The sequence below is a fragment of the Mobula hypostoma genome, chromosome X1 (assembly GCF_963921235.1).
Source record: "Mobula hypostoma chromosome X1, sMobHyp1.1, whole genome shotgun sequence".
Classification (NCBI taxonomy): domain Eukaryota; kingdom Metazoa; phylum Chordata; class Chondrichthyes; order Myliobatiformes; family Myliobatidae; genus Mobula; species Mobula hypostoma.
The window spans coordinates 39,608,742-39,623,952 of NC_086128.1; the positions used below are offsets into that span (position 1 = coordinate 39,608,742).

At 40.8% G+C, this 15,211-nt stretch overlaps 1 protein-coding gene across 2 annotated transcripts in view; it reads right to left on the reverse strand.

Moving 5' to 3' along the window:
* Positions 1 to 15,211, reverse strand: part of LOC134340611 (MAGUK p55 subfamily member 3-like) — a 78,304-nt gene that overhangs the window by 58,890 nt on the left and 4,203 nt on the right. The gene's annotated exons all lie outside the window — the stretch shown is intronic.

Consider the following 15,211-nt stretch of genomic DNA (forward strand, 5'->3'; position numbering starts at 1 on the left):
AAAATATGCGCTGTGTTTAATATCCAAACGTTACTTAAAATGCTATGATGCTGTTGACTTACTTACATAACCATATTACAATTACAGCACGGAAACAGGCCATCTCTGCCCTTCTCGTCCGTGCCGAACGCCGTCCTCACCTCGTCCTACCGACCTGCACTCAGCCCATAACCTTCCATTCCTTTCCTGTCCATATACCTATCCAATTTAACTTTAAATGATAATATCGAACCTGCCTCTACCACTTCTACTGGAAGTTCATTCAACAGTTACTTCAAGCTCCCCTGATAATTGACTTATCACTATATTCATGCGAGGAAAATATGCTCTGTGTGTTTAACATTAAATTCGTTAGATAACCCCTTTTAGAAACGAAATTGAGTGTATTAGCCACTTATTACCGATATTCCGGTCATGATTACCCCGCCCCCGAACAGAATCGCCAAAAACGGTTTGTAGAAAAATAATTGGCACGTGCACGCGTGCGTACTGGTGCCCGCGCAAGGCTTCATGGTCATTGTAGTTTTATCTGGTAAACAACGTATTTGACCGCTCCTCTCGTACGTTGGCAACAATTCTCCCCCCCGGTCGGCCGGTCCGCAGTGCAGTGCAAAAAAGGTTGGGGACCCCTGAACTAAATACACGTAGTAACCTTGGCTACGAGGGAGATATTTTTTGTATGAATCAGGTAACTGGGGGGGGGAAAGCAGCTTATATTGGCATTACACAACAGAAGCCCTCAGAACAGTTCCTGTGCCAGAACTGTTAACAGACAGATTGATGTGACAAGTTGTTTCCATGCTCATGAGATATAAATCCAAGCCATTCTGTAAACTGAACAGAAAATGTAATGTTTATATCTGAGCAAGAAGAGCATTGATGAGAAGGTGTTTGGTCCAGCTACATTGATGGTGAATGCTTCAAAAAAAAGATCGATAATTTTCTCCTTTTTTTTCTTTTCAAGGGACCAAGTCATTAAAGATATCATTACCATTCCAAAGCTGCCACCTTTTAGTTCTCTACCCATTCGCTTAAGCAGGTGGATATCGGCAGTACTTTTTTACTAACTTGCAGTCTTGTTCAAACATGTATGCAAAGGTTTGTTACAAAGTATTAACTCTATCCTGAAAAAGTACAGAACATTTTTCAGTTATGTTAATTTTTAATTTATTGATTCACCTTTCCAATAGTGGATTGGAAAGTAAGAATTAGAAAGTATGTTTTGCCTTATTTTTCTCACCCTTTTTATTGCATCTATACTGACATCAGCTGCTCTCAATAGAAATCAATTAGTTCAGTAATTGACTGGGATGAAAGCCAGAACTATTTCACTGAGAAGCAAGTGCATTGTCCTCCTCCCTCTTTGAAATAGCTGGATGTTGCTGGAACCCAGGATTTATGTCTGTGTTGTGGTAGTGCTAGGTCTTCTCCATTTTCTGCTCTGCAAGTAGAAATGGATCAGATGCCATTGTATTTGTGATGACTGCTAGTGGCCTTGAATTATTGGTACATGTCAGTGGTTGTGAGGATGATTATCCAACTAAGAATATATCGAAGGATTGTTGGCAATGTCAAGATTGCAGTTTTGGGTGTGAAGGAAATCATCAGACAGAATGTGGCTCTGTCTAGTATGACCTATGCTCCTAGTGTGGCTTTATCCATTACTCCTCCCTGACTATTTCCTTTACCTAAGGTAGATTTCACTCTTCAGGAGAGGCTTTCAGAATGTGCCTGGTGTGTAACTGAAGAGGTGGTGGTGACTGTGTATGTATATCATCAATATTATAGAATGGTCCCAGTACTTACAGATGGCTCGAAAGACCCAGTGTCTCATAACACCAGCGCAGCAGTCTATGTCCCCAAATTTCAGGTGTCAAATAGAAAATGGTTGTCTAATGAGCTTTCAGTTTATACTATTGAAATGGTGGCAATCCTTGCATTGCAGTGGATAGAGGAATGCACAGCCTAATTGTGTTATTGTCTGTTGTGATTCCTTCTCTGCATTGTGTAGTCTTAAGGTGGGTGTGTCCAATAGCAGTCCAGACATTTTGTTGGAAGTTTGACAAATATTATATCTGCTGCAGTATTTGGGAGTAGAAGTATGCTTTTTGCTCAAGCAGGGGTGGAAGGAAATGAAGTAGTTGATAGGTTGGCTAAACAACCTCTGAAGGTCAGTGCTATTGATGTTCCCATTCCACTAAGTAAGGGGGAGGCACAGGTTTTAATTAAAGGTTATGTTCTCTCAATCTGATGGGATTGTAGGACACACAATTGAAGGGGAGGCATCTATATGGAATTCAGAAAAAGGTTACTTCACTTTGGAGGAGAGGAGGACCTAGAAGGGAGGAAGTTATAATTACTTGCCATAGACTTAGCCATACTAGTTAAAATGCCACATTGCTTAGACTTGGTAAACATACCAGGTGAATGTAGATAGTGTCAGCTTCCAGAACAGTCTCATATATGTTATTGGAACATAGATCATGTGAATGGGAGAGAAAGCAGACCCTGGGAAACAATATTGTTACTTTGTATAGTTTATTGGAGTATGGGCAAGAAGTATGAGAGAAACATAAGTATTTAATTTCTTGAAACTTGTTTTTTAAATACAATTCAAGTCAATAGCATTTGGTGTTTTATACATTTGTTTAGTTATTATTATCCTTATTAGTATTATTTCTTCTTGGGGGGAGGGGGGTAGTGGTGGTAGATGTTAGGACCACTCTTCTGAATCCTCCTAACACTCCAGTTCATTAGGTGGTGGTAATACATCTTTTTGTTGGTCTGCCAACCACCAATAAAAAAAGGTGTGTGTTAATTTAGATACAGCATATGGACATTTGACGAGGCCAATTTGTGGTGCATCTCGGCTTTTATTTGACGTTCTTAGCAGATGGATTATTTCCAGGGTGATCTAGAGCTAGGTGGGAGTGATGTCTGGCTGGTGTCCTACATCTCAAACTGAGTTGTTGCAGACAAAAATGGGGAGGAGGAACAAGGCTGGAGATTTTTTTTGGTGTGGGTACATTATTGTTGTTCAAAATGATTTGGACTAGAGGTGCAAATTCAAGTTTGCTGCAGATGCCAAGCTAACTGGCAATGTTGGCTTTGAGGAAGATGTAAATAAGCTTTGTGAGATTAAGACCGGCTTATTAAATGGCAAGAGCAAGACCGAATACAATGAGGCAATTTATCCAAAAATAAAGCTGAGCATTTTTAAAAAATAGTGATGTCATGGGATTTGGATGTCCTATACATGGAACAATGAAAATTAACATGCATGTTTGACAAGCAACTAGAAAGATACATAATGCTGACCTTTATAGCAATAAGATTTGAATACAAGGGTGCTGATGTCTTGCTCCAGTTATATGGGGCCTTGGTGAGAATACATCAGGTATTTAGTGTAGATCTCTTTGCTTCCTACCCTGCAAATCTCAGGCTTGCCACAGAAGAAGCGCAGCAAAGATATACCAGATTAATTTCTGAGCTGGTGGATTTGTTCAGTAGAGGACAGACAATCTGGGCTTCAGCTCTCTTTAGTTTACAACAAGGAGGTTCTCTCATGAAAACATAAAACTCCTACAGGACCTGATTAGGCAGATGTGCAGCTGATATTTCTTCTAGCTATCTGCAGCTAGGGGCCACAACCTTTAAAAACCAGCAGCCATTCAGGGTAGATAAGAAAAAGTAATTCTGCACACAGAAGCTGGTGAATCATTGGAACTCAACACCCAAGAAGCTTGTGGATGCTTGTTGCTCAATATGTTCGAGGCAGAGTAATAGACTTTGTGATATTAAGGGATATGGGGGCAAACCAGGAATATGACTCTACAATTCATGTTTTCAATATTTATTTTTTCTATTTGTGTACAGTTGTTGTCTTTTGCACATTGGTTGTCAGTCCATCTCTATGTAGTTTTTAATTGATTCTATTGTTTCTCTATTTACTGTGAATGCCTGCAAGCAAATGAATCTCATGGTAGCATATAGTGACATGCATGCACTTTGATAATAAATTTACTTTGCACTTTTGAGTTAGTGTTGAAGTAAAAGTTCAGCCAAGAACTTCATGGATATCAATGTAGGTATGAAGAGTTGGTTCTGTTTATTATACCTTTTTCTCTGTAGAGAACTAAGATGTAGATGTTAAACAACTGTTCCCTGTTCTAATTAGTACAAAGTTCTGTTTAAAGAGCTGAAATTTATTGCCCTACATTGATTTTCATTTAAGCAACACTTTCACTTGAATTCTTATTCATATGCAAATTCCTGCACAGTCCATTGATCAACATTGAATTTAATCACTTCATCATTGGTAGTTCTGCTGTTAGTCACCATGGCCCTTGAACTCAACACTTAAAGCCACTGCCTCTCTATCCCCTTTATGGTCACCTACTCCCATACCTGTTTTTGCAGCTTGACAACAGTTTTGAGAATCATGTGAGAGTGCCTTGCGAAATTTTAATGTCAAAGGAAATGTGGAATTAATTGCTGATATGCCACCATTTAATAGGTTACTTACTGCCATTTCTTCTTGGGAAGAATAAATTGGTTTGGGTAGCCTGACCATACCTTGGGTTGTATTCACACGAAAGTCATTCCTTCAAAATGGGTGAAGACAAAAGGGTCACAGGGCAAGAAGCCAATGAAAGCCAATAGTCTGATACAATGATTTGGATGAAAGAAATAGCTATTGTATTCCTGCATTTTTACTTAATGTTCAGATCACAATTTGAGATCACAGCTACTCTGCAGAACAATAATTGGGTAACTTAGCAACTACTGTTTAATCCAATGAGTCCTCCTTGGTATTTCTCTTTCACTCTGCCTGATATACCTGTATCTGTTTCCAAGACTTCTATTCAAATTTCCTTTGAATTTTTTTCTTAAATGTGGACCTGGGTCTTGAAAAATGTTGATGTACTGAGCTGGTTGTCAGGCAGGGGATAAATGCACTGGAAAAGGCATTTGTTACCATGAAGACACTACACTATCAACGGACATATGATTGGACTGATGGAAAACTGGCATGGATTGCTTAGTGCCCATCTAATTAGTGTTAAATGTTATAGTATTGTTGGTCTGTTGTGAGAGGACTGGTAACTGAAGTGTTGAATAGTCAAGTTCAAGTTAAATTGTCATTCAACCATACACGTGTATACAGCAAAACAAAACAGCGTTCCTTCAGAGTCAAACAACAAAATATACTACCAACAGTCAAACATAGCACATATAGTTAGAACAGCAGGAAAATGTAGTCACAAAAAATAATACAGCCCAAGATCATACATGAGTGATGGAATTCTCTGCCACAGGAAACAGTTGAGGCCAGTTCATTGGCTATATTTAAGAGGGAGTTAGATATGGCCCTTGTGGCTACGGGGATCAGGGGGTATGGAGGGAAGGCTGGGGCAGGGTTCTGAGTTGGATGATCAGCCATGATCATAATAAATGGCGGTGCAGGCTCGAAGGGCCGAATGGCCTACTCCTGCACCTATTTTCTATGTTTCTATGAATCTTCATAATGACTTGATGAATGATCTTGGAAATTTATCAATTCAATTGGTGGACACATAAACGTGGCATCTTCAACTTACATGCAAAGTTAATTTCATATTTTGAATTGCAGTGGATTCTGGTTAATTGGGATATATTTAAACCAGTATATTTTGGCCCAATCAAACATCTACCCCAATTCATTGAAAGACTGTAGTTTAAAAAGATAGAATGTATAACTCATTTGTACTTAAATGAAGTGCAGAAAAATTAGAACACTACCAATTGTACAACAGTGCTATAAATCTGTATTAGTTCCTAGTAGTCATCGATGGAGGAATTGAGGCACTGTACACAATGAACAAAATTTGCGCAAACACCTAGTTTAGATAATGGACTGCCTTCATACAATGTTATCGATGATTGCATCCTCAAAATCTTCATTTTCATTGCAACATTCAAGATGTTTGTTGATACCTTCAAATCCTTCATCGTTCCTAACTTATTGAAGCAGTGAAGTTATTTCATTTTCACTCTCGGCTGTTTCTGGCATCTCCAAGCCTGAATGTTTGAAACCACAGTGAGCAAAACAGTTTGAATTGCTTTTTGCTTACCAACTATCAGTGACAAACATCACACAAACACACATCTGACACTATTTAAAAACTGTTTGCTCTAAGCATAGTATAGCATCTAACAGCCAAACAAGTGCACGTAACTGATGCTAGTTAGAACCTTTTCAGCAATAGTCTCCTGTCCTAATTAAATGGCACAGTGTCCCAAATTAAAGAAGGGAATCCCGGCTATTTTCTCAATTAGTTTTTGTTCTTTAAGAGTTGTCCCAAATAAGCTCTCTGATTAACCAATGGCCCAATTCACTGGAATCCACTGTATTCCCAAGCAGTTTCATCCACAAATCCACATGTATTTGTTCATTAATTTCTCATTGTGGTCCTGTTGTTTCATGTGCAAAGCACTCTTCTGTTATCAGTAGATAGGCAAACAAACTCATCCCAGAAGAAAAATACACTGAATGAAAGAATCAGCTGCTGAGGATGGAACAGGTAAACATCCTATCTTTCTTCTCCTTTACTCAGGAGGTAGCAGTCGGCCTCTAAGGCAACCACAACAGCTCAGCCACATCGTGGCCACCAAGTAACAGTGAATGTGTGGGCAAGTCACCATCTTACATCTTCTTTGCAGAGCACCTGCCTTCAATCTGCTGTGGTGATCTGCTTCCTGTTGCCCACCAGTTTAATTCACCATCCCACTCTCACACTGATTTCTGTGGCCTCCTAAACTCTTATGGTGAGGTTGCACTGTAGCACAAGTTTCAGAGCATTTGTAAACTTCTACTGAATTTGTCAACATTAGGAAACTTTCTGTCTGTACCGCAATCGGTCACTTCTGCCTATCATCTATTTTCTATTGTCTATCCTGTTGGGAATGCCCCACAATTCTATCATTTGCAGCACATTACACAAATTTAAATTACTAATTAGATCTTAACCATAATTATCAGCCACCCTGGCCTCACCATATCAGTGATATTTCCTTTGATCTACCCATCCCTCTGCCACCTTCTCTGCTACCCACTGTCTTCAATTCCTGAGTTCTGATGGACGTTCCAAACCTGAAATGTTAGCAACATGCAAGAGTCCTGGAGGAACTCAGCAGGTCAGGCTGCATTTATTGAGGGAAATGTTTGGAGTCGAGATCCTTTAACATGACTGGAAAGGAAGAGGGGAGAAAACCAGATGAAAAGGTTGGGGAAGGTGTGGAGCAAGAGATGGAAGGTGAAGTGGATCCAGGTGATTTGGGGGGGGGGGCGCGGGATGGGGTTGTTAGGCAGGCAAGGGAGCAGGAAAGTGGGAATAATGTAAGAAACTGGAAGGTGATAGGTGGAAGTGACAAGGGGCTGAGAAGATGGACTCTTATAGGAGAGGACGGAGGACCATGAGGTGAAGAGGGGAACTGGTGGAGGAATGTGTGCGTGATGGGCAGATCGACAGGTGAGGGGTGATCAGAGCTGGTGGGATAGAGTTTAAAAAGAAGTGGGGAAGTGACTCCAGATTTCCAGCATCTGCAATATCTTATGTCTCTAATGTGAAATGCTGTTTCCCTTTTTTTCAGGTGTTACCAGACCTCCTAAGTGTTTCCAGCATTTTCTGTTGTATTCATCTTTCATGCACTGGCAGATTTTTGATTTTAATTCATAATCTTCTTTCCGCTGTTCAGTGAATAATCTGACCTAAATTCTCATGTTTATACCACACAGTGGTTTGCTAAATTGCATACCAGATATACAAGTCTTTGGAATTAGTGCTGTCTTGTAGATTCAGAGAAAAGTATGAAGATTAAATTATTCATCAATGCTGGAGGACTGAACTAATAATTTTCCCAAAGGCACAATATAATGTATTACACTATTTTCATAAATTATCAAGTTCCAAACCTTTTATAATGCTTATTTTGAGTTAAATTTGGAGTTTAAATGCTTACCCTATCATTCAATAAAATATTAAATTTCACTATAGTATCTTCCTAAATAGTGTTATTGTGTGCTCTGTATAAATAAGCACTGAAGGTTAAATCTAAAAGTTAACAAAGTTAATTAATCACGCATTAGGATTTTGCAGGCCATTCACCCCATTAGTTCTGTACCAGCTTTCAGGAAATCCCTCTCATCATCTAGACTTTCTCTGCGATCTATATTCTCCTTCCATTCTACGAGTCAATTTACAGTTGCAACTTAGCAAACTAACCTGTATGCCTTTGGGATAAAAGGATTTTCAGAAGGCCTTTGACAAGGTGCCACACATCACGCTGCTTAACAAGATAAGAGCCCATGGTGTTACAGTAATGATAATAGCATGGATAAAGCAGTGGTTGATTGGCAGGAGACAAAAGGTGGGAATAAAGGGAGCCTTTTCTGATTGGCTGCTGGTGACTCCTGGTGCTCCACAGGGGTCTGTGTTGGGACCACTTTTTACATTATAGGTCAATGACTTCAATGATGGAATTAATGGCTTTGTGATCAAGTTTGCAGACAGTACAAAAATAGGTGGAAGGGCAGGTAGTGTTGAGGAAGCAGGGAGGCTGCAGAAGGACTTAGACTGATTATGAAAATGGGCAAAGAAGTGACAGATGGAATACAGTGTCAGGAAATGTATGGTTATGCACTTTGATAGAGGTAATAAAACTTCTTTCTAAGTGGAGAGAAAATCCAAAAATCTGTTGTGCAAAGGGACTTGTGAGTCCTTGTACAGGATTCCTTAAAGGTTAATTTGCAGGTTGCATCTCTGATGAGGAAGGCAAATTAATATTAAAATTTATTTTGCGAGGGCTAGAATATAAAAGCGAGGATATTAATGCTGAGGCTTTATAGGACACTGGTAAGGCCTCACTTGGAGTACAGTGAGCAGTTTTGGGCCCCTTATCTAAGAAAGGATGTGCATTGGAGAGGGTTCAGAGGAGATTCACAAGCACGATTCCAGGAATGTGTGTTACCAAATAAGGACTGATTGATGGCTCTGGGACTGTACTCACTGGAATTCAGAAGAATAAGGGGAGACATCATTGAAACATATCAAATATTGAAAGGCCTCAATAGAGTGGATATGGAAAGGAAGTTTCCTATGGTGGGGTAGTCTAGGATAAAGAGGCAGAGCCTTGAAATAGAGTGAGGTCCATTTAGAACAGAGATGAGGGATTTCTTTGGCTAGAGAATCTGTGGAATTTGTTGCCACAGGCAGCTGTGGAGGCCAGGTCATGGGGTATATTTAAGGCAGAGGTTGATAGATTCTTGATTGGTCAGGGCATGAAGGGTTATGGGAAGAAGGCAAGAGATTGCTGCTGAGACAGAAACAGATCAGCCATGATGAAATGATGGAGCAGACTTGATGGACCAAATGGCCTAATTCTGCTCCTATATCTTATGGCCTTCTGGATATTATGGGAAAAGCTACAAGACCATGGGGAGAGTGTGCAAACTCAGCATTGATATCATAGTAGATCTTTGTTTCAAAAACAAAAAGAGGAGATCTATTGAAGATCAAGTCCTTACTGGACTTGTGCAGATTTGATACATCTCCTTGCTGGGTATCCTGACTCAAGCATGACAATCTCAAAGTAATTGGTTTGCCCTTCAGGAGTTAGATGACAACTGGACCTTTACCTGGAGATTTCTGGAATTCTCTTTTCAAAAGCGTTGTGGAAATTTAGTCCCTGACTATAGTGAAGATACAGAGTGACTTTCAGATATAAAAGGGTTCTGGGGTTAATCCAGGGAAGAGGCTCGAAGATAAAATATTAGCCCTGGTCTTGTTGACTGGCAGAGAAACATGGGGGGGGGGTGTAGACTCTTGTGTCTATTATAGCACATAATATGATAGACTGGCATCACTGAGTCATGGCTGAAAGAAGATCAGAGCTGAACATCCAAGGATACACATTATATTGAATGGACAGGCAGGTAGGCAGAGTGGGTGGGGTGGCACTGTTGGTAAAAAAATAAATCTAATCCTTAGAAAGAGGTGACATAGGATTCGAAGATATGAATCCTTCTGGGTAGAGTTAAGAAACTACAAAGGTAAAGAGACACTTAGGGGAATTATATACAGGCCTCGGAGCAGTAGACAGGATGTGGCATATAAATTACAATGGGAGATAGAAACGGCATATAATAAGGGTAATGCTACAATAGTTACAAGGGATTTCAATAGTCATAGTCGTACTTTATTGATCCTGGGGGAAATTGGTTTTCATTACAGTTGCACCATAAATAATAAATAGTAATAGAACCATAAATAGTTAAATAGTAATATGTAAATTATGCCAGGAAATAAGTCCAGGAACAGCCTATTGGTTCAGGGTGTCTGACCCTCCAAGGGAGGAGTTGTAAAGTTTGATGGCCACAGGCAGGAATGACTTCCTATGACGCTCTGTGCTGCATCTCGGTGGAATGAGTCTCTGGCTGAATGTACTCTTGTGCCCACCCAGTACATTATGTAGTGGATGGGAGACATTGACCAAGATGGCATGCAACTTAGACAGCATCCTCTTTTCAGACACCAACGTCAGAGAGTCCAGTTCCATCCCCACAACATCACTGGCCTGTGAATATGCAGATAGATTGAGAAAATCAGGTTGGTGCTGGATGCCAAGAGAATGAATTTGTACAATGCCTGCGAGATGTCTTATTGGAGCAGTTTGTGGTTGAGCCCACTAGAGGAAAGGCAATTCTGGATTGGGTGTTGTGTAATGAACCAGATTTGGTTAGAGAGGTTAAGGTAAAGGAACCCTTTGGAGGCAGTGATCATAATATGATAGAATTCACCCTGCAGTTTGAGAGGGAGAAGCTAAAGTCAAATGTATCAGTATTACAGTGGAGTAAAGGGAATTACAGGGGTATGAGAGAGGAGTTGGCCAAGGTTGTTTGGAAAGAGATACTAGCAGGGATGATGGCAGAACAGCAAAGGCAGGACTTTCTGGGAGAAATTCAGAAGGCGCAGAATAGACACATCACAAAGATGAAATAGTATTCTAAAGGGAGTATGATGCAACAGTGGCTGACAAGAGAAATCAAAGACAGCATAAAAGCAAAAGTGAGTTCATATAATATAGCAAAAACTAGTGGGTAATTAGAGGATTGGGAACATGAGAACATGAGAACATAAGAACATAAGAAATAGGAGCAGGAGTAGGCCATCTGGCCCATCGAGCCTGCCCCGCCATTCGATAAGATCATGGCTGATCTGGCCATGGACACATCTCCACCTACCTGCCTTTTCCCCATAACCCTTAATTCCCCTACTATGCAAAAATCTATCCAACCTTGTCTTAAATATATTTATTGAGGTAGCCTCCACTGCTTCATTGGGCAGAGAATTCCACAGATTCACCACTCTGGGAAAAGCAGTTCCTCCTCATCTCCGTCCTAAATCTAGTCCCCCGAATCTTGAGGCTATGTCCCCTAGTTCTAGTCTCACCCACCAGTGGAAATAACTTTCCTGCCTCTATCTCATCTATCCCTTTTATAATTTTATATGTTTCTATACGATCTCCTCTCATCCTTCTGAATTCCAGTGAGTACAGTCCCAGGCGACTCAATCTCTCCTCATAGTCCAACCCCCTCATACCTAGAATCAACCTGGTGAACCTCCTCTGCACCGACTCCAAATCCAGTATATCCTCCTTCAAGTAAGGAGACCAGAACTGCATGCAGGTCTCCAGGTACAGCCTCACCAGTACCCTGTACAGTTGCAGCATAACCTCCCTGCTCTTCAATTCAATCCCTCTAGTAATGAAGGCCAACATCTCATTTGCCTTCTTGATAGCCTCCTGCACCTGCAAACCAACCTTTTGTGATTCATGCACAAGCATTCCCAAGTCCCTCTGCACAGCAGCATGCTGCAATTTTTTAACATTTAAATAATAATCAGCTCTTTCATTTTTGTTCCAAAATGGATGACCTCACATTTACCAACATTGTATTCCATCTGCCAGACCCTTGCCCACTCACTTAACCTACCTATATCTCTCTGAAGGCTCTCTGTATCTTCTGCACAATTTGCTTTTCCACTCAATTCAATATCATCAGCAAACTTAGATACACTACACTCGGTCCCCTCTTCCAGATTGTTAATGTATATTGTGAACAGTTGCGGGCCTAGCACTGACCCCTGTGGCACACCACTCACCACTGATTGCCAACCAGAGTAACACCCATATATCCCATCTCTCTGCTTTCTATTAGTTAACCAATCCTCTGTCTATGCTAATACATCACCCCTAACTCTATGCATCCTTACCTTATGGATAAGTCTTTTATGTGGCACCTTATCAAACACCTTCTGGAAATCCAAGTAAATAACGTCCATCTGTTCCCTTCTATCCACTGCGCTCGTTTTATCCTCAAAGAACTCCAGTAAGTTTGTCAAACAGGACCTGCCTTTGCTGTCATGTTGCATCTGCCTGATGGATTCATTTCTTTCCAGATGCCTCGATTTTTCTCCTGTCATGATAGCTTCAAGCATGTTCTCAACTACAGATGTTAAACTAACTGGCCTATAGTTACCTGCCCTTTGCCTACAAGCTTTTTTGAACAGTGGTGTGAAATTCACCATCTTCCAATCCACTGGGACCTGCCCAGAGTCCAGAGAATTTTAGTAAATCATCATCAAAGCCTCTACTATAACCTCTGCCATTTCTTTCAGTATTCTGGGATGCATTCCATCAGGACAAGGGGACTTGTCTGTCTTCAGGCCCACAAGTTTGCTCAGCACTACCTCTTTAGTGATAGTGATTGTATTGAGGTCCTCACCTCCTATTGCAGCAATATCATCTCTCTTTGGCATGTTAGATGTGCCTCCAACTGTGAAGACTGACACAAAATAGTCATTCAAAGTCTCAGCCATTTCCTCATTACCCAATCAATTCACCCTTCTCGTCCTCCAAGGCACCTACATTCACTTTAGTCACCATTTTCCACTTCATATAATTATAAAAACTTTTACTATCCATTTTTATATTTTGTACCAGTTTATTTTCATAACCTAGTTTCCCTTTCTTTATTGCTCGCCTAGTGGTACTTTGTTGCTTTTTAAAGTTTTCCCAATCTTCCAGTTTCCCACTACTCTTGGCAACTTTGTATGCACCAGATTTAGAAGATTGGCTGACTGGCAGGAGGCAAAGAGAGGGAATAGAGGGGGACATTTCTGGTTGACTGTCGTCCGAGTGGTGCTCAGCAGGTGTCGATATTGGGAATGTTGTTTTTCACGTTATATGTCAATGATTTGGATGACAGAATTGATGGCTTTGTGGTCAAGTCTGAGGTGATACAAATATAAGTGGAGGAGCAGGTAATGTTGAGGACACAGGGAGTCTGTAGAAAGACTTGGACAGATTAGGAGAATGGGCAAAGAAGTGGCAGATAAAATATAGTGTGGGGAAGTGTATGGTCATGCACTTTTGCAGACAGAATAAAGGCATAGACGATTTTCTAAATGGAGAAAATTCAAAAAGCAGAGGTGGAAAGCATCTTGGGAGTCTTCGTGCAGGTTAATTTGCAGGTTGCGTCGGTGGTAAGGAAGGCAAATGCAATATTAGCATTCATTTCCAAGATATAAGAGCAAAATGTGATGCTGAAGCTTTATAAGTGTGCCAGACCACACTAAAGTACTGAGAGCAGCTTTGGTTCCTTATCTAAGAAAAGATGTGCTGGCATTTGAGAGTGTCCATTGGAGGTTCACAAAAATGATTCCAGGAATGAAAGGGTTAACATGTGATGACCCTGTACTTGCTGGAGTTTAGAAGAATGAGGGGGGAATCTCATTGAACCCTATTGCATATTGAAAGGGCTAGATAGAGTGGATGTGGAGATGATGTTTCCTATAGTGGGGGAGTCTAGGACCAGAGGGCACAGCGACCGAATAGAGGGATGTCCATTTAGAACAGATGAGGAGGAATTTCTTTAGCCAGAGTGTTGAATCTGTGAAAGTCATTGCACTGGTGGCTAGTGAGGGCAAGTCTTATCAAACACTTGCTGACACGCTATTCCATTTGCCACTTCTTTGCCCATTCTCCTAATCTGCAGACCCTCTGCTTCCTCAACACTACCTGCTCCTCCACCTACCTTCGTATTGTCTGTAAGCAGCTATGAATCCATCAATTCCATCATTGAAATCAGTGATGGAAGTGGTCCCAACACCGACCCCTGCAGAACACCACTTGTCATCAGCAGCCAATCTGAAAAGGATCCCTTTATTCCCACTTTGGGTCCTGCCAATCAGCTAATGCTAATATCTTGTTAAGTAGCCTCATGTGTGGCACCTTGTCAGAGGCCTTCTGAAAATCCAAGTACACAACATCCACTGAATCTACTTTGTCTATCCTGCCTGTTATTTCCTCAAAGAATTCCAACAGATTTGTTAGACAAGGTTTTCCCTTAAGGAAACCATGCTGACTTTAGCCTATCCAGCTTAATGATATCATTTCTATGATAGGGTGATCGGGTGACTAAACCAGCTTCGCTAATATCTTATACAAATGCAACATAACTCCCAACTTCTATAGTCAATGCTGTGAATGATGAAGATCAGAGGCCTTCACCACCACCCTGTCTATCTGCTACCAATCTTGTTTCCTCTGAAGCCAAAGTATTTGAAGTCAGTCATTAAATGCATTTTTTTCTTCACTGAGATAACTGACTATCACCACATATGCCCTGACTGCTTTGCCCATGATCTTTTTCAGCTTCCTACCTCAATCATTCTAGATTCTGTTGCTGTTTCTGCCATTTCTCCTCACTACATTAGGGAAACCACCAAAATTCTCCATTGAGGGGACTTTGACTACTCCACACGAATAGGCACTTCACTAATTTTCCCACAAATTACAGGTATTCATTAACGCCTCTTTGGTCATCTCCCTGGCAATGCTGCCCTGGAAGCAGTCTTTAGCTCCGTGCATTAGGAATATAACATCTACAGCTTCTCCAGCTCTCTCTGGACCCTAGGGGCACATTCCCACAATCCATTCACTCATCATTGGTCCATCTGGTTTGTGGTAACACTCTCCTTGCAGCTGCAAGAATGTTGCATGGATTATTATGGATTATTATGCTTGCAAAATAATCTGTCACCTGTAAGAACTGCAAGATCATCACTAAAGAATGCTACTTGAAACCAACATCATCAATTTCAGTGTGTAT